We start from the raw sequence: 23140 nt of genomic DNA on the forward strand, positions 1-23140 counted from the left end.
AAGGGAATCAAATCATGGATTCTCATTCATAACCTTTATTGTTTCTTGCTTGTTGTTTGTTTGTTTGTTTTTTTTTTTTGCAAAGGTGGTAATTGTCTTTTTATGACTTTTGAAATAAAGCTGATAGGGTTTAAAGCTATGCCAGCACTTGGAAATAGGTGGAACTAGTGTTGATACCACCATGAATATTTCATGTTAATCATTAAGGAAGATTTCTTCGTGAGAAATCTACTTGGATGACAGCCGAAACTTCTCTGTTTTCCTGTGTATTCAGAAGAAAGAAAATGATGACAATAAAACAGAGAGAGAGAAAAAAAAAGGATGAAAATTGGCATGATGATCACTGTGCATTAAAGTGATACTTCGAGCGACTGGTATGGTTCTGCTAGAGTGATTATCAAACTGGGTAGTACTAATGATACTGCAGAGTAATTTGGTAGGGGGCCTTCATCTGGGGCTTTCGGTTTAAGCCCTGGGAGTAAAATTTCTTTCTAAAATGAAAATAGCTCTGCCAGAGCCACCGTAGGTCTACATCCCTCTTATGAGATAAGGCAACAGTAAATCTCTTTATCTTCTGAGGTTTAATGTAAATTATTCAAAATGGTTCTTTTTTTTTTCTTCTAGATTTAGTGCTTTAATTTAAAATTGATGTTATTTTTGGTATGTTTCTCATTCAAATATTCAGTGAGCTATTTCACATGACATATCTAGCACAGTCTATGCTTCACTTACAGTTTCATACATAATCACATAATGCAAATATACATTACCATTAATAGATGTTGTTGAGAATTAGTCAATGTACAGCATATACATCCTTTTACTGGTACAAAATGCTGTAACCCATAATATCAACTCACTGGCCCAATTCCCCAAATTCTTCCATAAAGTCCTATCTTGTGTTTCCAGTAGATATGAGTAAGAGCATAAATCCCATCATTATTTTATTGAAAATGTAAGACTAGAGGAAACTCTGCTGAGGAGATTCTGAGCTTTGCGACAATTGTTTTTTAGATCACGTAAGTAGTTCACTTTGTAAACAAATATAGATCCAGGGCTCTTCCACAGTAAAAAGCCTTGACTGGACAGCAAAAGTGAGAATCAAATTTAAGCCGTAATTGCCAGATTTCTGATATGCTTGATTGCTAGATTCCTATGTCTGACTTTTGAAAAAAGCATTTTCAAAAGTAATGTAATGTCAGTGGCATGTATTTTGTTTCTTGACACACACAGAATTGTAGTAAGATAAGAAATACACAAGCTGTAGGTTTCACATCATCAATCCTATGTTGATACAATGAAAACCCCCAAACATTCCACATATCATGCGATAAAGAGTTACTTGTACTGTATTTTTGTCCATTGCATCTGCAAAAGGTGGGTGGCAATCAACTTGGAGCCACTCAAAACAGAGGTCGAGGCGAAGAAGCCTTTTCTTTGAGTTCATTCCGCTAACGTTTCTTTGTTCCCAATCTTCCCTGTCCTTCGGAGAAGAGAGCGGCCAACAATGTCGACATGGGAAGAGCCATTCTTCATGTAGTGCTCACAACACATACTTTGTGCCCCACCAGGCGCAGTTCATGTTCCGTGTGCTCGGACACGATCAGCCTGCAAAGGCCATTGATTTGTGACATTAGATTCAATTATCTTGAAAGGAAACTGATTTGATGCAATGCCGTCTTGGTCTAGAGTCGTCCCAAGAAGGTTAATTAAGCTGGGGGAAAGAGACGCAGTGGGTAGGCCTCAATTTTAATCACAGACAATTAGTTTGGTGAGATGGGGGGGGGGGGGGGGGGGAAGGGGGAGGCCGGGGTAGTTTTGAATTGAAATCGAATGGTCGTTGGCTGTATATTTGTTAGCTGAATGTCAATATTGGTAAAAAGCACATTATACATGCATAGATGTCTTTTATGGGTCCATGTCTAATGAAGAATACCTTTTTAGAGTAGGGGGGAAAGGGTCATACTAATCAAATTTATGATGACAAGCAAAGTGGAGAGGATCAAGATTCGTTTGTTGATGTGGTGTCAATTACATTTTTGTTGGAGAAACAAAGAGTGCTGCATGTCACTTTTCATCAGCTGTAATTCCACCAGGCTGGGCACATGATTAGCTACATCTGTGTCAACCCCATGAAACCACCGAATCCCCGTACGTTCTTTCATTTCCAGTACGGTGGTAGCATCACAATACGAGACTTCTCTTTTCTCACTGAGTCAGATGGTGTGGAGATATTTTACTGACCTCTAGCTGTTCAGAGACAATTTCTTTTTTTTTTTTTTTTTTTTTTTTTTTTTTTTTTTTTTCTTTCAGGGAGAAAGTTGTTTTTATAAAGGTGGAGGCATCAGACAAAAGTAAAGCAGATCTTAAGAAGAAGAAGAAGAAAAAGAAACTTGGACAAACACAGGGCCAGAACAATTGATATTGTAGTTCATCAATGTAGGCCCATGTGATATTCTATGAACATTTTTGAATGACTGTGTGACATTCACTGTGACACCTCTTGTTTAGAACTACTCATCCACTTTGCACACAATGTGTCACTCAATTGGCATCTTTTAACCCTATAGATTTGTATATGCACAGACCCTTTCCATATTAAAGTTGCCAAGCTTTTTTTTTTCTCCTATAATCAGCATTTAGTAATCCTACCAATACATGACCTAGTTCTAAATAAAAAAGTACCTCCCAGGTATATCAATGTTGCTGTGTCAAACAGGGAAGCAATGGTGACATTTAAGGGGGATTACTAGTAAGTATTCTCTAGTTTTTGACAATTAGTTTCAAGGCATTTGTGCCAGTCAATGAAGAAAGCTCAGTAAGATTTTAAATACATAATTCATACATATTCCAGGATATCAAAAAAACAAACAAACAACAACATCAAATACAAAAAAGGAGGCTTATCCTTTAAGGCCAACCCCAAAATGTAGTACAACCATAGCAATCACATAATTTTAGGCACATAGCCACATGAGTATATTATAGAGCTTCTCATAATGTGTATTTTGCTGATTTATAGCTGATTTATTCAGAATTATGTAATATTACCAATTTCATTGTGTCTTTTGATGTAAGTAAGTGAAATGTTTATCTTGACATTGTGCAATGCATCAGTAGGTAGAGAAAAAAACAATGACAAAAGGTATGCTTATAGACCCAAATCATACCAATGTATAGGAAAGTATTGCTGATTTTAGAGTGTGCTCTGCTAGCCATTAGCTGGGGACGTCAGCATTGGGATTATAATCACTTAATGTCCCATATACATTTCATGAGCGTAATATTTTGTGAATCACAACCTGAAAGACGATTGTGCAAGCGCTTCGATTCACAATCCAAGAATCACAGCGACAGGATGAGAAATATGTATTTATCCAATTTCAAGAGCCAATAAGTTGGGAAATTCCCACCCTAGAGAGAATGTACATAAATATAAGTTTGTGTTAAGGGGAGGCTGATATAATGCCATATCAATTTTTGTGAATATCAGTCGACATAACGAAAGTAACACTAGCGCAGAATGCTGGGCACATACAGCACTTGCTGCAGGTTATTTTATTTCGATTAGATTCCTCGCAAGTGTCTTGAGTTTTTGTTTCAAAGCAATGCCAGAAAATTACTCTTGGTGTTTTCTTTAAATGGAGAGGGTGTTTATGCTCTGAGAACGAGTCGTCATGGGGAAAATGAATACTTTTGGAATCATCTCGAGCAAGCATGATTGTCATGTTTGATTTGTGGAACTAGTGCTGGATTTGATGAGTTGGATGGTAGTCTTCCTGTAGACTGAAGCATCTTTTTTTTTTTTTTCATTTCTTTCTTTTATTTTGGCACCATATTTTTTGTTCGTGGTGCAAGAGAGAAGAGGGAGATGAAGTGTAATCTACTAATGGAGACTGACGGCAGTATTTGCTTTTCTTCCCAAAGACCGATACATCTCTATGAGACGAAAGTTTTGACGAGTGCACAAGAAATATTGGTACCAATTAACCCACTGCTTATTGAAAGTAGGTGGCCATGTGTCAATGCTATGGAAATTTATCAAGTTACAGAGACTGTAGGTTAACACTCTTCATTTAAGACTCCTGGAAATACATTTAACCCAATAAACACAAAGTTGCTAATGAGAGGATGAGCAAGAAACCAATTTTCTTTTTTTTGTCGTTGTTTGTAAACCGCAGAAGCATGATTCTGGGTAAAGGTGACAGATATTGCAGCTGACACACTAGAATTGCCAGCTATCGCTTCGGCTTACCACAAGTATTCCGTTCCGGCAGTCCTGAATAATCCATGATACAGACGTCGGTCCGCAAAGCTGCTGCTAATAACTCTGCATTCACCGAGTTCAGCCGCTGTGGCAGTTGGGGCGTTGGAGGGCAGGTGACCCAATTAATACAGGTGGGAAGTTTGCAGTGACTTCTTTGCAGGACCAAAGCATTCATGAATTAATGATAGTGTCATTGCAGAGCACAGACCTGTGCATTGCGTAAATGGTTGAGTGCGGAGCTGAAATAGGCAGTTTCCGTAATGTATTCAAATTTCATGCGTACCTCTTAAACAGAGGTTGATCTTGACAACCTGCAACCAGTGGAATAGGGGTGTTATTAGCAGGTAGTCATTATCAGGAGTGAGTGAGAATGGAGGATTATTTAGAGAACACACCTTTCATTCTGCACATGGTGATTTTAAAAGTTGTGTTCAAAGGGAGAAACATCACACTGGTGCCAGATCAGAGCTCCCAGTGTCTGCCTTTTTATAATTAAATGATTTTTTTCCCAAAAAATTGATTCATTAATCCGCTCATTTGGAGCTTTTTTTGCTAGACTGAAAGAAATTTTTTGTCGGTGTGCCCCATTTGATTACCTGTTTAATCTCCTGGGTGATCCCTCCCCCCTGACCAGCGTGAAAGGGGTAGGTCCCTAGAAGTCCAAGACGATGCATTTGAGTAAGTGTGTCGCAAGTTTAAGAAAGTAGTTGGTCACCAAATTGGTACGTTATCTTGTACTCTCAAGGTGGAATCATATAGACACAGTTGAGTGCGGTTTAGATTTATGAAGGCATAGATACAAGTAGACTGCTCTGATGGTTGCATGGTTTGACTCAACTGGGGGGAAACACTGCTTGATCTGTGGAACACATTGTCATTATGAATGGTATTCTCCTTTAGATCTAACGGACCCTTCTTACAGGTTCCCTCTGTAGCGCTAGACATCACATCTAACAATGCCAACACTGTTAAAGGGCTGGGATGGAGTCAAGTACCTAATGATGTTCTGTGCATGTCTCCTCTCCCTGGAGCCTAGACAGCAATATTCCCCGGAGAGAGGGAGAGGGAGAGACATACAGACAGACAGACAGACAGAGAGAGATGAGTTTGGAACATGCTGCTTTGTCGTGGAAAAACAGTTATGCCTGCCACCGGAGAGGCAACGGAGTGATGAGGCAGCGCAGATAGATGTTTTTCTGATGCTGGCGTGGCAAGAGCGACAATCGTTTGGCGTGCCCCAGATTCCAAACATGTCGCGGCCTAATGAGTTCGTCCCGGCGCTTAACGCACCTCCCCTCCCCACTCGCTCTCTCCCATGGATCACTCGGGGAGAAACGAGAAGCCAGAGTAGGGAGGGGGGTGTGCATTGGATTTGGGCACATGTCTCTCACCTGATGGTAAATGGACTATACAGTACTGGTTGAGGTGAGGATTCAGGTTTATAACATTTTTTGGAGGGATAATGAGAAACCTCTTATGAAATATGACAGAGCATGTAATTTCATAGAGGATTCAACATTTATTTTTTGAAAATTGGCCTTGAAATGGCTGAAATATCCAAAAAAGTGATCCTAATAACATTGACAGGCCACGACTTGTATTAGGATCTCTTTCCCCCCCCCCCCTTGTTTTTAGATATCTCAGTCATTTCAAAACCGATTTTCATTAAATAAACTTTTGATTCCCTTTAGAATTGTATGTTCTTTAACATTTCATAGAGTGGTTCCTAAATATCTCACAAAACGTTACAAGCTGAATCCTCACCTCAACCAGTACTGTTCAGTCCCTTTAAACAGACATACTGATCATGTAGATTGTGTAGATGGGGCTCTGGTGATGGAGGCAAGTGATTGTCCGTTTAGCACAGGCTAGTAAAATTCCTGGAAATGCAGCAGGGTAGGCAATTTTGACTGTGATTGAACATATCCTTTGACAATAATAGTGAAGAGTGTATGGAAAATTGTGTCAGGTTGGCTTCCATAATTTCTCCTAGATATTTTTTTCAATCAATTCAATCATAGTTTATTTCCAATCAACAAAAATCCCCCCCCCCCAAAAAAAAAAAAAAACATAGTACAAAGTATACATGTGATGAAATATTGTTCAAACGTTTGCAAAATTTTCATGTAATATATATACGAGACAAGTTATAGAACAACATATAACATGTACAATATTTAGGAAAACACTGTATAAATACTTCGTGGGAGAGCGGAAAATGAATTCGATTATGGAAAATAGTGATCCACTAAAAAGCATAGCTTGTCGGACGTGGATCGCTAGACAAATAATGAGTAAATTATATACTATTCTATAACAATATACATGTAATTATTTTGAGATACACCGGTTGGGAAAAAAATATAGAATACCAATGCTAGTGCCCGGACACTGCTCACTGAACCACGTGTACCGGGAAAATATGACAAGGACAACACGTTCGTACACACATTCGATTACCCACACGGGATCCATGCATACAATCTTATGATAACCATGAGTGCCGTTCTGCCGAATTATACAATCTAGGTATGAGATACAGGCAGTCAAATATAACACCAGAATTAAATTTTCATGCAATTTGTCGTGATTTACTGTTCAATATTATCCATGGAAAATGGACAGATTAATAGATACCAGCCATGCAACAGAGGGAAAATATGGTAAACTTTGATTAATATTTGATTCAACACACCATATCGCTCTTGCTTCAAGGAGGTTGAATATTGACAGTAATTATGATTTTTTTTTTCTCTTCATACTTTGTTTTGTTTTGTTTTGTTTTGCTTTTTGTAATTTCATATGATTGCTGAGTCATGCTATGGTTGATATAACTGCATTAGTTGCGAATGAAAAGCGGAGCCAATTTGAAGGATTTTTTTTTCCTTTCTAGCATCATAAAAGCTACCCACTGTTTTTAATGTTGAAAAAAGAGTCACTCTAGTACTTGTAGTTAGCTCAAACTGACAAGTAGTTGTAAAAAACAAATTTTTGTTTCTTTTAGTCTAGCTGTCTTTCTATTGTTGAGACCTTGTCATGGCCACTCATATGTCTCTCAACTGGAGGAGCTGACGGCATCTAATTCAACATATCAAAATGCATGGAAAGCGTCCTTGTTGTACCTTTTTTTTTTCTCTCAACACAGTAATGATTTGTTTTGCGCTCATGACCGCAATTTGATTGTAGGTTACACATGCACGTGTAGCATGACTTCACCACATAAATCAATACGGGGCAGTCCTCCATTATCGATGCAAGCAAGAGAAGGGGGAACGAAAAAAAAAACCAGGGATCCTTTCGTTTGGAGATTTCTCAATCTTCCCATTCTGATGATCCATTATCTCTCATTCTGTGGTATTGACGGTTAGCACGAGTGTTCTTCACTCTGTTGAAAAAAAAAAAACCCTTTCCATTTTTTCCCCCCTCAAGTAGCCCATTTCCGTGTTTGATGCTGCGATGAGACAAACGAGTCAGTGTCTGATGCCGGTGTGACAGGCATAATAGTCAAAGCGAGACCTTCCCATTGTCCTACTTGTCATTGTACATCCTGCAGCACGCACGTCGGTTTCCCCGACTCCGTCGATTTCTCTCTTGTCTCCAAAGAACGAGAGAAGTGGTCCTCAATCAGCGCTTTTGTTTGAAACTTTGAAGCCTGGTCACAAAAAATGCTGTGCTGTCAGAGGCACACAAAAGAAAAGAGAGAAAAAAACAAACAAACTCAAACTCTTTTACCATTGGCAGTCCTTTTATTTCCAAGTACAAGGTAGAAACATGAATGTATAAACAGTAAACCACATTCATGTGTGATATGAAGGGGGGGGGGGTGATACTTAGCTTTCCCTTTCTTGTGTGTCATAGAATTGATTAGATGTGGGCAAACAAGGCTGTTTATGCAATGCAACACATTTGGGTTTTCATCTTTGTACAATCTTGAAACCTTAATGCATCGGGAGTACATTTTTACCACATTCCCGTGATCTTCAAGCATCTCTAAGTGATGTTTGTGATGCAACGCCCTCTCTTTCATCGCAGGGCCTCGTGAGTCAAGTGCAGATGCATGTCTGGCATGAGTGCAACCTACTTTTGATGCGTCAAGAACATCTTTACCTCAAATGCCTTGAATCTTGAAGCAAGTATTGCATCTCTATGCCTCTGTTATGTAGTAGGTGCTAGAGGTGTTTGTGCGCATCATAGTTTGTCAGTTTGTCTTTTATAATGGATTGCTAAGATGAATGATTGTAAAAAGGGAACAGAACAAAGTCAAGTTTAACAGTTTAAGGATGTCAAGCATTTGAGGGAATCAATTAAGCCAGCTGAAATGGAACAGACAACAAGAAGAAGATAAGAGACCTTAGGGGGGTTTCAGATGTGTCTGAAAAACTTGTTCTTCAGGATGTTAGGAAACATGTTTCATGCCAATCTAATCCTATCAAATCATGTTTAAACTGAAATCATGGTCCAGAAACGTTTTCGAATCAAGTTATTTAGTCGGACTTTTTGGCTGCATTTTCAGTTTCACCACAATTGAGGAAGTGGAACATAGCTAACCCCTGCATATACCACTACTTTCTACCTTGATGAATACATTATGTACATACTGGCATATGTTAGTGTGTAAAAAAAGTTTTGGGTTTGATTAACAGGACGTAAGAGCTGCTGCTACTACTGCAGCCCCCGTGTCGACACCACAATTAGGATGAGATAGGTGGGGGATGAGAGTGGCGGCTGCTGGGAGGACGACGCCCCTTCTCCTTCAGTCGCACCTCGCTGGGTTTGATAAATGACAACAATTACACGGAGTTAATGACCTATGCAGCAGTCATAGCAGATAGAATAATAATTTAATGTGGGTGAGGAGAAGATGGTAAATAATGGAACACATCGCTGCCGGGGGAGAACAAACCTCAAGTCTTCTTCATTCAGCTGTGTGTGTGTGTGTGTGTGTGTGTGTGTGTGTGTGTGTGTGGGTTAGTGAGAGAAAGATGGGGAGAGAGAGATTTGACACACACACCCCATGTACTAGTTCAGTGCCTTCACACCATGACTACGACACAATGAGTGAGGAGTCAAGGGTAGGGGTATCATCATCAAGGGAAGGAATCCCCTATGAACACTGAGGGGTGCTCCTATCATGTCTTTCATTCAGAGTTCCATCTTGATTCCAGACAGCCCACTGGAGATGGGCTGCTAATTGGATTCATTCTGTATCTCTAGCTCTGATTGGGTGTGAAGATCATAGAATCTCTGATGAAAGTATGAATCTCATCAAAAACAACTGTGATACTATTACTAGAGGAAATCATAAATAGGCACGTTTAGATTGTCATTGTTGTGGTTTGTCTGATGTAGAACAAGATAAAAAACACCCCCAAAACAAACAAAAACAAAGCACCCTAATCTGTCACAGAATGACGTCTAGATTCACCTTGATTCAGCTGTGGTGCGTATAAATTTTTCATTCAGGTTTAAGGTAATTTTAGGGTTGAGGATAAGTGGCAATAAAACCTTTCATGAGAGAAATAAAAAAGTGGCGAGTGAATAGTAGTGATGATGCTGCAACATGCTCTATGATGCGAGAAAGAGTACCCACAATGCACTACAAGCAATCATTGAAACAGAGGAATTGAACATTTTAAATATGTTAGTATTCATTCTTCAATTTAAGCTGGATGACCCATGGGGGGGGGGGGGGGAAGAAAACAGGGAAAAATCTGCTAAGCAGTAAAAGCAAATTTAAACTGATTCTGTTTATCTTGGACAGAACCACCCCCCCCCCCTTACCTTAACGCTTATCTCACCTTTTCAGGGAAGTGTGCTGCTCATATTTTGGAGACATGTACCGTACTACTACATGCTGTTGGCCCTCTGGTTACCATGACGCATCATCATCAAACAATGAGAACAAATGAATGATGATACCAAACGGCATTCACTCTCTCTTTTTTTTTTCTCCACCCCGAGACATGACTTTATGAACGTTCTCGCAACAAACACGTTTACAAGAGGAGGAGGAAGACAGAAGCTAAGAAAAAGGAGGAGGCATTAGCGGAGCATACTGCACTCGTAGGAAGAGATGATGTATGACGGTTTGCGTGCCTTTCACGCATGAAAATCATGGGCACATTATTGCCAAGGGGACGCAAGAAAAGTAAACCAAACTAGCGTCAAAGAAAGAAAACAAATGCAGCAGGGAAAGAAAGTAGGACAAGAGAGACTGTGAAAGAGGGAGAGAGAGAAAGAAAAAAGATGAATTCAGATGCAGATTCCTCTCACAAGTTCACTGTGTGTTTGAATGGGTCCATCTGGCTCGGTTGGCCCATATATTTGATGTCAAATTTGCCCGAAATCCTCAGGAGGGCTGCACATTAAACACGGAGGCCCCTAGCTGCGCCTCATACCGCACCCTCTCCAAGAAAGCAATTTTGATCATGCCACCTTTTCTTGTAAAAGCACTAAGCAAACCCTCGCTCTATTATCTTTGTGTTCAACTCCTAATGAATTTTTTTTTTTTTGGAGATACCAATGCTTGCCTACCCCCTACCCCCCCCCCCAAAAAAAAAAAAAAAAAAATAGAGAAAAAATAATTGGCTGACTGTTTGGGGACCAATAGTGATTTAAACAAATTTGTCATGAAGGTGCTGAAAGGATGTCATATATTGGACTCTCTTGCTCCAGATCACGATGCCAAGTCTTGGGTAGGGTTAATAACTGGGGAGCACATGGGGGGCGGAGGGTGGTGGTACTCCTAACCAATATTTTCTCCGTCACTTTCACGCTAATGCATAACCTTCATGCCCTAGTGTGCCAGAATAAGCCAAATTTGGCCACAATGATTATAAGCATCTTTAATCTGTCCCCTTTTCTTAATTGAAACATCAAAATATTGCACTTTTTCACTAAATGCAAAGTCACACCTCTTTAAAGTGTATTAGTGTGAGTCAGATATTATTGGTAAAGAATTATAAAACTAGATTAGTATGGTTTGTCAAACTTTTTGCTTTATTTTTTTCTTTTGCCATTTTTTTTTCTTGTAGTTGACACATCAATCATTACTATGCATATGTGTATATTGTAAATTCAATAAAAACATCAGCAAATCAGGGATTTGTCCTAAATGTATGATTTTTAATTTTTTATATTTTTGTTTACATGTATCTATTCATTTTTTTTTTTCTTAAAAGAACAATAACTTTCTTGTACAGAGTGGGCTAATATGTATTTATTTATGCTATATGAGGTGTTTTTTTTTTTTTTACAGTGTGTCAGTGATTGAAGACTGATCTGTTTGAATTAATGAAGTATTTTTATTCTTCATACTTTACAGACCTTGTGTTACAGCTGACAAAAATTGATTCTGTTCTTGTGTTGTTGCTTCATAAATGTTTCAGTCATTACTGTTCAAGAAGAAAATTTCTGAGGTTGTAATAGTAGTCTTCAGTCATGATGTAAGTCCCAGGTCAGCCTCTGCTTCATGCATCAATGAAAAATTCAGAAAAGAGATGAGATGTAATTGGGTTGATCTATCTGGGACTACCAGCAAGAAATGTACTAAAGATACATATATTTTATGGACATTGAGGTATATGTCATACACTTGATACATAACACTAGTTTTTCAGGTTTAATACAGGAAATGATTAATAATTTAGATAAAAATAGAATTTCATAACCCATGGGGTAATGTTCTTCAAGCTTTGGCAGTGTTTGCTTAAACCTTTCAGTTCCAGGGGCCTTGGACAGTATATACAATGCTATTGGGTTTTATGAGCCAATCAGCACTCAAAGCACACAAAGGGGTTAAAGGACAAGTTCACCTTCATTAACATAAGGATTGAGAGAATGTAGCAATATTAGTAGAACACATCATTGAAAATTTTAGGAAAATCGGACATTCCGTTCAAAAGTTATGAATTTTTGAAGTTTTTGTGCAGTAACCACTGGATGAGAAGACTACTGCAGTGTATGAATAACTTAGATATCACATGTGTACAACAATATAAGGAAAATATAAAGAGAATTTCACAAAATTTCATCTTTTGAAAAAAGTACACATTCCCTTGACTCGTTACTGACATATGTCATGGTAATATTATTCCCATTGCCTTTAGAAAAAGGCAAGTCAAGTGCTCTTTTATTATGCGAAAAAAGTGAAAATATGTTGAATTTTCTTTACATTTTCTTTATACTGTTGTACTCATATGACATCACAAGCCTTAGTAGTCTCCTCATCCAGCGGTTCCAACACAAAAATTTTTAAAATTCATAACTTTTGCATCGATTGTCCAATTTTCCTCAAACTTTCAATGATGTGTTCTACTAATATTGCTGCATTCTCTCAATCCTTATGTTTATGAAGGTGAATTTGTCCTTTAAAGTAGTGGCTCCCAATCATATTATGTATCCTTCATTTATACCAACCTAATGGGAGGGAACCTCTTTAACCCTGAAACTACCTCAAGAAGCCAAGTTGTGCACTAATATCGATGATGGTTTCATGAGGTGGTCCCAGGAAGTTTAAAGGAGAAGAAAGGACAGGCCATGTCCAGTGGACCAAGGTTGTCTGTAAACTCCCTTATGCCGAATGGATTAACCCATTGAAGACTAGTCCCGAGTACTGCGTACGCCGTATATTTAGCGTGTCTAAAATTTTGCGAATCGGGACATCCCAATGATTTTGCGAGTGGTTCAATTCCAGATCCTGGAGTTTAGTACTGAATGGAGAAATTTATACATGCATGTCACATTCATATCAGGATCAGAGTAAATATTTCTGCGTGTCTTTAAATTTGCAAATAACACCTGACTCGTGAAACTCGCAAAAATATAAATGTTGTGAAATATGTGGCGTATACAGTATACTCGGGCAGGTGTCTGTGGGAAATGCAAGCTAAAGCAAAATCTGCCCACCCTCAATGGGTGAAAATGCCTCAGGATTACATAATTTTTGCCATATACCCGGCTTCCAAACCTGCTTCCACACACACTGCAGTCTCGTCTGTTTTTGTCCAGACACGTCAGTGGAATGAGAATTTCCGTGAGGTTGTACACAGCATAATATTCAAAGTTCCCGCTGAAGCACCGATACTTCTTCACCCGTTGATGGCTGTCAGATGTGAGTTGCAGGTAGTGGGTATAGAGATAAATGCACCATAGCATAATTATGTATGCATACCCTTATTGGCTGGCCATTTAGATATAATACGATACTAGTACGTCATCTGGTATATGCATCCAGAGATACTTTCATACAGAAAGCTGATGCCAAAGCCCTGTACGTTAAACATTATGTCATTGCTTGACAGTTGCATGTTTGACATGTAATCCCTCCCCTAATGAGATGCTGTCAGGGATATATTGGACACTGTCCTTGCAGATGGAAAGAATGTGTCAATGATAACCAGGAAAAGACAAAGATTGTTTTTTGTATTCATTTTTTTTTCTTTTGCTGAGAATCACCATATAAGGTCTTTAGAACAGTTTTTAGCTGTTTTTCATAGTCCCCTCAATGCAATCCTAAGCAATTGCTCTCTAACAAAATATTGAAAGCATTCAAAATGCTCTCTTTCTTTTTGTTTTTGTTTTTTTTCCTAATGCATGGCACTTTGATATTTCAAATATGTGGGCCCTTTGGTGTGTATTTTGGTGCTTGCAAAAATGACTGGTGCTTGCAAAAATGACTGGTGCTCTGCACAGAATTGTAAAGGCTGCCCTCTACTGATCAACTGTAGGCCAATTGAGTGCTCTCCAAGGGCTCTAGCATAGTCAGACCATCTTCAGGAAAGAAAGAAACCCAACTGATGCAGTTGCAAGAAATGACAACATTGCACACGCAAATTTTTTGTTGTTGTTGGCCCTGATGTCATTCTCAAATTGTCGGGTTCATGCAGTAGAGTGAAAATTGAGTCCTTGAGAGATCATATTGGTTATGCATGAAGGATTTGTGTGTGTGTGTGTGTGTGTGTGTGTGTGCATTTTTTATTTTATTTCTTGAATGTACAAACAGGAGTTTTGTGAAAATGTACTGTTTATTTTATTTCATAAACTCTGTATTGAATGCTGACATGCATGAATGAACCAAAAAAAAAAAAAATCAAAAATGACAATGAAATTATTATTCAAGGTCATGTGATGATTGAAAAAAAGTGTCAGGAAAAAAAAAGGTCAGACCTCAGTTATGCGGCCGTGGCGGGACTGGCCAGCATGTGAGTGAGTAATTTGGCTGGATGAGAGAGATGATATGCTCAAATACAACTCTTTTTTTTTTTTTTTTTTTTTTTTTTTTGTAGCATGTCCTGGGGGTACCCACAAGTTTTCAGCAACTTACAAATACTATGATTATTTGTATAGAATTCATTGTCATGTTTCATAATTCAGATGACACAGAAATTGAGTGAAATGTGAGTAGAATATCACTTCTGATATAGTGTGTTTGATATTGACCGAAATTGAGTGGTACCACTGTAGTAGTGCATGGCCAGTTGACTTCCACATCCAGTGCCATCATCTCTAGCACTAAACACTACTAAACTTTAAACTGTTTGCACAAATTTTGCATATTTTTTTTTTTCCAAAGCATCACTGACAAATCATTCACAGGAATATAAAGTCCATGTCTATGAAAAGTTCTCTAACCCATATTTCATGAGCATCATGTTGGACCCCCTTGTTTGTTTTTTCATTGCAATGTTATTCGTTATCATTTGCCAAACAGTCAGGCTTTGTGCTTATTCTTGGCAATTGTTCTGTATGCAGATTAAGATGTAATTCATGTAATTATATTACAGCTGTATTGTATAATTGATGAAAGTGATAATTGTTGAAAATATTCATATACTACTGTTTGTACAATGTTAATGAAATTGCAGAAAATTGATGTATTTGAAGAAAAAAAAGGCATACAGAGAATAAATCAAATCAAATCAAAATCAAAATCAAATCAAATTTGGCACAGAAAATGAATGACAGGATGGAGAAAATTGTAAATCGGCCCACGTCTGGATAAGAGAGAGACCTGGACTTGTTGATGGCAAGGTAACTTGGGTTGGACTGTGATATATTTAGAAATCACTGTTCTGCTAGATGTTGTTTATTTCCTGCAGTTAGTATTGACATTGCACCACAATAAAGTATGAGCATTGTGTCTCGGGCAAAATTCCCGCTTCTGTTTGTAGTGTTCACTCTCAGTTTGTCTTCAAATGTCGCACATTTGACAGCCATACTGTGCAGCCTAGATGTGCAAAATACATCTTTTGTCATTGTTGAGTAATGTGTTGCCGTTATGATGGAAATTTGACATTAACCATAATACATAAATCTCGTGGATGGAATAGCTTCCTTAGTTGTTAAGTTTGTGACTTCAATTTCAACAGATGTGACTCCATTAAAGTGGATATGTACATAATAGAATTTTTCCCTTTTGTTGGATGGTGGATTGCCATGGTAACAATGTTTTTTTTTTTAGTATGTATAAGATGGTACAGAAATCTTATGGATTAAAAGTTTGAAGGTTTTGCTATGAAATTTGGTACTTGTAACTACAGTGAGGCTTAGATGTGCAAGACATATTGTTCTATAGATAAGGTTGCATAGACATGACTGTACCGGTGGATATAAATTTTCATGAGGATATATTTTGTATGGGAACTTGGTTGTTATTTTTCATAGTGGTGGTGGTATTAATCACACTTAGTGATATTTCTATTTTTTTTTAATGTTCCACATCATCATACCATGAGATCACATCAGCACTTACGATAGATAATTTTTGAATTAAGCACTGCCTTAAAGGCATAATTTACCATTTGCAGATGAAAGCATTAGTGCTTTAAAATAGTTCTAAAATGTGAGTTAGGGATAGAAACAACCACTGTCGAAATTTGAATCCGTATAATCGATGTTAAGTGTTGTTAAATACACAAAATGTGAACAATAGTTATAATAAAAATGTTTCCAGACTAAACCGTGTACAGTTACGGTTTATTGAGAAAAACCCTGATATCTCCTTATATTTTAGGTTTTATGGCAAATATTTCATATGGTAGGATGTTTTATGATACAACAGACCTACACATATGAATCAAATGTGATATCTTGAACATTTTTTAAATCACTGCTCCCAAAGGTAAACTGGACCTTTAAAAATTAACTTGTAATCCTTGGAAAATGTCAGTGAATTACAAGTCGGGGCATGTAACAGTCTAAATGGCAAATGATGCAAAGCTTTGGTATGTGTGCAGCTGTGTCTTATTTTCTTGGTCATGAACTGCTGATGATGTCGTTGAATGCTAGACCAGTAACATCTCATTTTTTCCCCCCTTCACAAACATTCTGCAAATTGAATTGTTGCTCCGTGGGCGTGTAAGCTTTTCATTGCGACTGGCTACACCCGTTATCTTTTATGCGGATGAATTCACCCTCGGCTTTTTTTTTCTATTTTTTCCCCTGTAGAATCACATTGTTCCTTCCCTCATGTACACTCTCAATAGTGACAGGCCTTTTTTTTTCTCTCTCTGTCACTACCTTCTTGATTGGCCTGACATTTGGCGATGAGCGATTCAAAAAATTTGCGGGTGAACGATCAGTTACTTGTATGCAGTTGCACCAATATTGCTCGCTGGAAAATGCTGTAATTTGGTGGAGGAGAAAAATGAAAAAGAAAAAAGAAAGGGAGGGAAAAGAATGGCATTTTGTGCGCTTTTATGATGGCAATGTGAGGATAAGATCGTTACCCTGTGTGGTTATCTGGGGAATTCCATTTCTGGGAATTAGTGTGGTTTTTTTGTTTTCAGCGGGGAGCCGCTGGTGTGATAAATCTGACGTTGCTACAATGTGAATTTGATTTTTGCACTTCCTATAGCTTTGGCAGTACATGTTCAAAGTGATGTCTTTGCTACATCATAACTTTGAGCATGGGAAATAGAGATTCTGTCAAGAAGTGAGCAGTGGACTAAGGCTTGACAGTGCGGGGCAAACATGTTGAAATAATTACACATTTTGGAGATAGTATCCAGGAAATGAGCATTGCAAATGGCCATTCAGGAAGAGGTCATTGACTCAGTAGTAAAAAACAAAACAAAACAAAAAAAACAAAAAAACTCTCTAACCTCTGTGCAATGCCATCTCCAGAGATTTCGTGGCAAGAAGCTATTAGAACATTTGTCTTGAACAATTTCCAATCATGAAATCCTAGTTTACTGTTGACACTTGTTTTTGAAAAAAACATGAATTTCCCCTTAATTTTGCAAGAACAGCAGCTTGTTGAAAGAGCACATACGTAAATCTTGTAATTTGTTAAGTAAGACCCTCTTTTAAGGTGGGTCTTCATTAGCCTTTTGTCAAGGCCCTCTCGCTGTATGGTGAAGAGAGTCCAGCTGAGAGGGGTTGCGCGAGCGCTGGCACCCTCGGCTGGGCTCCCTTCGCTCGCCCATTACAGCGAGAAGGCCTTGACAAAAGGCTAGGTCTTCATCAGCTCGAGCTTGAAGAATAGCCTGCTATTTCTGATCCAAAGAAAATAGCCCACTAATTTTGCAGTGAAGATCAAAATAGCGTGCTATTCCGATCTGAAAATAAACCACCGAAATCTTAGACTTATTTGCAGAATAGCCAGCTAATTTGCAAAATAGCTCGCTAATCTTAACATGTCTTCATCAGCTCAAAAAACATCGGCGCTGCATGCATTGTGCACCACGCAGGAATGGGCACTGTGTAGGCAGTTGGGTTGGAGTGTGTCCGTGCAGGTATCGTTCATCTAAAGTGCGCATGCGCCAGCATCAGGCTTATGAACCCAACCAGGCTTAAAGCTCGAGCTAGAGAAGACGCGATTGCACATTTCAGCTGACTTCAGGCTTATTTCTGATTTCTTGATTTCTGCACCCTGGTTACAGAATGGACCCAAGAGACAAGTATTTGGGTAGTAATTGTCAATGCAAGTCTTTATTCACAAGTGAAGATACCATTTTAATCCATTATTGTCGGCATTAGATGAAAGGGGTAGGTGGAAGAAGATATGGAATGACTGAATGACCATTAATAACTCTACCAGAGTATGGATGGAAAGAGAAGTGTAGAATATCAGAAATAAAGAGACCGCCAAGAGGAGGACCGAAAGGGTAATTACGTAATGGTAAGATGAGATGATACAGAGAGCTGCTGACGACTTTTACAGCCGACCACAGTATAAACATTAGAGGGAAGGTCCAGATGATTTTCATAATTTCACATCATGTAATACATCAATCGACAGCTCCATGTATAGATTTGTGGAATTTATGGTGTTTCTGTGATTTGTGTGATAAATTTTGAAAACATTCTTATTCCTCATCCCAGTGAATACAAATTCTGAAACTCGGTTCCTATTTTGACCAATCTATAGGTTGTTCAAAAGTAAAAGTTTAAAAATCATCTGGAGGTCTCCTTTAAGTAGATGGAAATGTATTATGATTCTTATGGAAATGTCTCAAAGATGTAGGTCTTTTAGACCTACGGTGTCAGAGCAGGAGACAAATCTTACACTAGTAAAGGAAAACTTTTGGGAAAAAAACAAAAATATGGTATATGTGGTGTATTATGCAGTGGTTTTATTTTTGCAAACTTTTTTTTTTTTTTTTTTGCAAACTTATTTTTGCAAAATTAACAACCTGCCTCTGGTAACACAAATGCATTGCTGATCGTAGCACAGTTCGGAACTCACCAGTTAAAAAGGGATAACTTTTTTCTCATTCTGTCGGTGGTGTTCTCAATCACAAATAAAAAAAGAAATGTCCTTCAAGTCCCAATTTATGATATATATGGCTTTATACAGTAAGGATCTATAATTTATCAAGTCAATTTTTTCTACCTTTAAATTTTTTTTTTTCCCTGACACCAAATTTAGTGAAAACAACTAAGAAGGCTGTTTTAACCCTTTGAAAGATATCCAAATTTAATCCAAACATGCTTTTGCGTGAGGGAACGAAGACTCATATGTAGGCCTACAACTATATGTAGAAAGAATGTGTTTTGTAATTCACTGTCTGATTAAGGCTTCTTGCATGCCTTGCACATGTATGCCACATTTCCTGAAGTATACAGGGGCGATTATATTTTTTCCTATTTTTTTTTTCAGTATGAATCCCCTTAGAGTGACAGACTTACAGTCAAAGTTCATTAACATCCAATGTCATCTGAAATATTCTCAGTCAAACCAAAAAGTTTCATTGGTAATGACTTAATGATCTGAAATTGTGATTTACCATCATAATTTTTTGCAGTATCACACAACCTCAACCAAATTACAACCATCATTGGCATGGGGAAACATGAGGATTTAATTTTTCCAAATGCTGTTGCATTTGGTTTCTTACAGTACTACCCTGTTGACAAGAAATATACAGCAGTTCCTTTTCAGTGTGGATTTATGTACATACTACACCATTTTCAAAATGCAGTTCTCCTTAGAAAGAACAATAAACAAGGAAAGAAAATGAAAGCAGGTGACACATACGTTGTGGCAAAAAGTGTAGACGTGACTTGAGAATTATTGTGTATGCATCCTCCAAAATTAGCTCTAAAACCAATAAGATGGTCATCCGTGGCACTGTTATGTTTTTGGAGGTGTGTATCTTTATATGATGACTAAAAACAGCAGCAAATGCTAAGCTGCTTTGAAGCACTGAGGAATTTCAGTAAACCACCACTTTGAAGCACTGAGGAATTTCAGTAAACCACCACGGTGGAGGCAGAGAGAGAGAGAGAGAGAGAGAATGTGAAGGAGAAGGGTGGTGATTTCATCGACTGATGATTCATTTCAGTGGTAACGCTGGAGCAGAAGAGGAACCCGGGGTGAAAGCGAGGGAGATTGAGGGAGAGAGCAAGAGTACACACTGTTGACATATGACATTATTACTTATCCGTCAAACTGAAACGGAGATCGAAATGGCGATAAAAACCGACCCAAACAAACTCGGGGGCCAGAGAGCGTTGGCGATGCCCGCTAAGACTTGTAGCCTTGACTGTGGATGTTGTTGGTCTGCATTCGCTCAGAAGTATTTGTGCTGTTTGTGTAAACTTTTCCCCTTTGCTTAAAGTGCTCGGTTTTTGGTTGGTAGTACGTCATGTAACAAATTTCTATGGCACATACCAGGTGAAAGGAATACTCGGTAAATGATAATGGCAATGATCAAGATGATAATGATAATGATAATACACGTAATACTAACAATAGTCATGATAATTGCTGATTAGTATATGGGCATTTCATAGCTATGCAAATCACAAATGTACTTAAACAATATGGAATAATCAACAAAGTAATTGTTTACAAAGTTGTCCAGTTCTACTGCTTGTGTAAATACCATTTGTTTGTTTACTAAAATGACTGAGATTATGAAACGATGAAAATATGAGTGTCAAGCCAAGATTAACTCAAATTATCTGAGGAGATGGGCAATTAAAAGATACAACATATTGAGAGAGTGCTTTTTCTTGACCTAAAGAATCATTCTTCATTTATATGTAGTACTCATAATTGGTACTTTATCAAAGTGCACATAATTGCCAGCGTTATGATGGACATCCTAATTTGCAACAAAACAGTTTCACTTGTTGAACATTTTAGTGACAACTTCATTCCTATATCCAGAAAATTCAGCTGATAGATCGATGTATAATTTTGCATAAGGCATGGTGATGTTTTTGTATTGTCTTATTGTTTGGTCTGTTACAGAGCTGCAGTAAAGGTTCAGGCTTTGAAATTATTTCTAGATATTTAACTCTATTTTCAATTTGGTCCTTTTTTAAAGTTTGGATGCAGTTACATTGTATTTATTGGCACTGGTATGTGGTAATAACGTCTTCTGTTCATGATTCTAACACCTTCTCAGCATTTGCTTTAAAAACTCTATCAGTAATTGGTTACATCAGAGACAACTCTGAATGATGCTTTTTATAAAAGGTAGTAAAGTCTTACCCCCACAGAAAAAATGGATGCATGCACAATTCCTTCAAAGAGCCTCCGAGCTTTCATTCAATTCTGTAAATAGTTTTAAGTGTTTTTAAGTCATTGAAGGCCACTGACAAATCAGATTCTGACGTCACATTTGTATGTTCACATTTGTCTGAAGATGATGAGCTCTAAATACTATGAAAGAGAGGAGCAATATCCGAACATAACACTCCAGTGATCTCTCCTATTTTTGTCCCCGCCGAACGAGTTCGAGCAGGGGACTATGAAACGGGCTCCGTACGTGTGTGTGTCCGTGTGTGCGTCCGTGTGTGATCAAAATGTTCAATTTGCTACTTCTCTGTCATTTATGAGCCAATTTTGATTCTGTTTGCTTTATATGATAGCACTACATGGGAGCTTTGAAACTGCTACACAGAATTTCAGTTGTGACCTTTGACCTTGACCTTTGACCTATATTGTACATTTTGCTTCAAAATGCTACTCCTTCACCATTTCTAACCCAATTTCGATTCCATTTCCTTTATGTGATGGCACTAGGTGAGGGCTTCAAAACTTCTACACAGAATTTTGACCTTTGACTTCTTTGACCTTTGACCTTGATTTTTTACCTATATTGTACATTGGCTACAAAATGCTACTCCTTTGCCATTTCTAACCCGATTTCGATTCCGTTTGCTTTATGTGATGGCACTAGGTGAGGGCTTCAAAACTTCTGCACAGAATTTTGACCTTTGACCTTGATTTTTGACCTGTATTGTACATTTTGCTACAAAATGCTACTCCTTCGCCATTTCTAACCCGATTTCGATTCCGTTTGCTTTATGTGATGGCACTAGGTGAGGGCTTCAAAACTTCTACACAGAATTTTGACCTTTGACTTCTTTGACCTTTGACCTTGATTTTTGACCTGTATTGTACATTGGCTATAAAATGCTACTTCCGGCGGGGACATATATTACGCACCGCGTAATTTCTACTTTTCCTTGTTTCTCCTCTTCTACTCTGCCCTCTTCCTTTATCCTTCTTTGTCATCTTCTTCCCCTTGTCTTTGGCCTTGTAGTCTCCTCAGTTGACATTGCTCTGTGGAGGGGTTGTCATGGCGATGTCCATAGGCATCCGATTGCCCTGGAGGTTGCCTATCCCTGTTTGGTCTTTTGGATGTCAAAACATAAGCTGTGGATTATACAGCTGCATGATTGGCAAGTACTGTAAAAGTGGAAATTTTTGCGGTGTAGAAATTTTCGCACATTTTGCGCAATCAGAAACTAGTGCGAAAATAAAAGCACGTGAATATATTTGCTTGCCATATGTTCCTGTGCATGATGTCTTGATTCCATTGAATTAAAAACATTTGAAACTCTTCTTACCCGGCCAAGTGCGAAATATTAGTCGCCCGAAAATATCCACTTTTACAGCATCTGGGACTTGTCTGCCTTACCCTACTGATTTGTGAAACAAAATGTGTCTGGCATCTTAAGCAAGCACTTGACATTAGATACCAAAGCTTGTTTTAATACCAGTATGTATTCTTATTATTATTATCATCATGAATATCATTTTTTTTTGTAACATGCATTCTTTTATCATAATAATTATAATAAGAATTTACAAATGAACTGTTATTTTTGCTACACTTCCGTCAAGTATCTTGTTTGCTTTGTTGAATCACCTAGTACAATATGAAAATGTTGCAAATATCAGAATCACTTGTAAATTTGGCAACATTGAATTGAATGTCCTATGAAAAATGTCAGTTTTGGGGTTTCTGTATACGGCATATATTTCGTGAGTCTAAATTATTGTGAATCAGGAATTCCCGACGATTTCGTGTGTGGTTAAATTCGCGATCGTGGAGTCCTGTACTGAATGGAGATAATGTACATGTGTACATCACATCCACATTGGGATCAGAGTCAATATTTTTGCTTGTC

This window comes from Diadema setosum, chromosome 1, assembly GCF_964275005.1.
Source record: "Diadema setosum chromosome 1, eeDiaSeto1, whole genome shotgun sequence".
Taxonomy (NCBI): domain Eukaryota; kingdom Metazoa; phylum Echinodermata; class Echinoidea; order Diadematoida; family Diadematidae; genus Diadema; species Diadema setosum.